This window comes from Peromyscus eremicus, chromosome 2, assembly GCF_949786415.1.
Source record: "Peromyscus eremicus chromosome 2, PerEre_H2_v1, whole genome shotgun sequence".
NCBI lineage: Eukaryota > Metazoa > Chordata > Mammalia > Rodentia > Cricetidae > Peromyscus > Peromyscus eremicus.
In genome coordinates, this window is record NC_081417.1 from 29,065,629 (window position 1) to 29,068,267 (window position 2,639).

Below are 2,639 nucleotides of genomic sequence, written 5' to 3' on the forward strand. Positions count from 1 at the left end.
ATAAAGCTGAAGTCTTCTGAAGTTGTAGACCTGGATACGGAGCCCAAGGGAGGTAATATAGTCTGGGGTTCCTAGATCCTGCCTGGCCTCTGATAAAGTCAAAGACTTCTTGCAAAGTAGTAGGCCAGAATATGGGGCCCAGGAGTAGGAGTATTGTTTGGGGTTGTTGGATAGGCTTAAAGGGGTTTAGTGGGTGGTGGGAAGTTTCTTCCCTCAGGTCCCTTGGACTACTCTGGCCTCCAGTACAGCTGCCAGTGCTGTGTGCACTAGTGTGGAGCCCAGGGGAGAAGGTGCAAAGACTGAACTCTTAATGGAAGCTCAAAGGAGGCCCTATCTCCATAAGCCAACATGGGATAAGGCTCTTAATTTGAATGCCATTAATCTTCATCTCATTTTCAGTCTTGTTCTCTTATGGGGTAAATTTGTGTGTCCAGAGTAAAGGATTCACACATACATATTCAGGGTCACTCTATTGTTTACACAACTGTAGAAATAAATAAGCTTTGCTCTAGATTCTTTCATTCCATCTCCATCATTGCCTGTCCCATGGATTTCTGGGATACAATGTGCCATCTTCAGCAGTGACCATAGCAGTAGCAAATTTCTTGCATGGATAACTGAGTGACCAGTGGTTGCGGGCACTGTTGTTGAAGACCACATGAGGGAATGTTTACTCATTTTATTCCTAGCCAACAAGAATGAGCATAATAAATTCTTATGTGAATTTTTTCACAGAATAAATTCTGTGACTCCTCTAGAAAAATAGAAACTATTTGTGAAAGAGAATCTGGAAAAAAAAAAAGACTGACTTTCTTGTAAGGCCATTTGGAGGGTCAAAAACTAAGATCCTGCAAGTTAACATAAACCTTTCTTCACAAAGGTTGTTAAAGTTTAATACATATAGGTTGGAGTGGAATGCATATAAGTTCTTTGCTATACCTGCTTTTTTTTTCATTTGATAATTAGAGATCTGAGTGATTTTGCTTTTATTTCCTTCATGTTAAGCCAATCATGAAATTTCACAGTGATTTCTGGGGTGGGGCAGAAGGAAAGTGTATTCAGAATGATGGAGGCCCTGGCCTGGTTGGCCCGAGAAGGTGCAAGCAGGGGAGGCCTCACTGGGGAAGCTGGAGGAGCACTGACTGCCTGGCTGGCAGGTAGGTGATGTTCCGAGAGCGGGAGAGCTGGTAAGCAATGTCCTCAGCAGCCTCCAGCTTGCGCAGCTCAATCAGGCCATCACCTGCAGTGGCTAGGGAGTTGGCGATCAGCTCGGCCGCCTTGGAGTCACCCTCACCAGAGATGATGGCTGCCTTCTTCTGCTGCTCAGCCTTTTCCACCACAAATCTGGCCCTCTCCGCTTCCTGCTGAGCTACCTGTTTGGCTTCCACTGCCTCTGTGAACTCCTTCCCGAAGGTCAGATGTGTCAGGGACACGTCATCCAGGATGAGCCCAAACGTTGCTGCTCTCTCTGTGAGGTCATCGCTCACCTGCCTCGAGACCAGCTCTCGCTGGGTGATCAATTCTCCAGCATCAAAGCGAGCCACTACTGACTTGAGGATCTCTGTGGTGATGGATGGCAGCACCCGCTCATCATAGTCCTCTCCGATGCTGGTATAGATACGAGGAAGCTGGCTGGCTACCGGCCGGAAGAGGATGGGATGCGTAGTGTGATGTTGACATTCTGCAAATCTTTGCTATCAGTGACTGGTACATTCCGGGGTCGCGAGCGGCAGTCAGAGATAATGGGTTTCTGTACCCAAGGGATGAGAAAGTGAGTCCCTTCCCCTACCACAATGTCCTGCACTCCACGGAATCGGTCAAAGATGACAGCTCTGTGCCCAGCATCCACATTATATGAGGCAGTGTTCACCACGCCTCCTGCAATGGCTAGAGTTAGGCCGAACTTTCCGATGGACTCAAACACTTTGGCAGCCATGATTCCTTCTGTTGCACCCACTCACACCTGCTTCCACTCTGACCACCACATGAATTCCCCAGCCTCGCATACTGCCGCTATACCTGCTTTTAATAGTACACTCAAAATATTGACTTACTATTTGTAAGTATAGATACTGGAGATATAGAAGTGTAACACAAATTCAGAGAGGAATAATGGAAACCATTTAAAGAGAGCCTCTACAGAGTTACTTTGTAAGTTTTACTTTTAAAAAAGTTTTATCTTTTTTTTTTTATTCTTCTATTTATTTTACATTTTGGCCACGGCCTTCCCCTCCCAGTACTCACCTCCAGGTCATCCCCCATTCCCTCCTTTCTCACCCCCACCCCCTCTAATTCCCTCCTCTTCTGCCTCAATCCAGAAAAGAGCAGTTCTCCCATGAATATCAATAAAACATGGTACATCAAGTTGCAGTAAGACTAAGCACTTCCCCTCACTGGGGCCTGCAGAGACTGAACCGACTTCCAGGGAGCCTGCATGGGACTGACCTAAGGCACTTGTATATGTTGTGTAGCTTGATCCTCTTGTGAGACTCTTAACAGTGGGAACAGAGACTGTCTCTGACTCTTTTACTGGCTTTTGGGACCTTACTCCTCATACTGGGTTGCCTTGCCCAGCAAATTTTACTTTTTGTGTTCACCCCACAGGCAGGCCCTACAGCTGTCTATTAATAGCACCACAT

At 46.5% G+C, this 2,639-nt stretch overlaps 1 pseudogene; it reads right to left on the reverse strand.

The window, feature by feature from the left end:
- Positions 1 to 962: 962 nt before the first annotated feature.
- On the reverse strand, positions 963 to 1,994 carry LOC131904580 (prohibitin 1-like; annotated as a pseudogene).
- Positions 1,995 to 2,639: the final 645 nt, after the last annotated feature.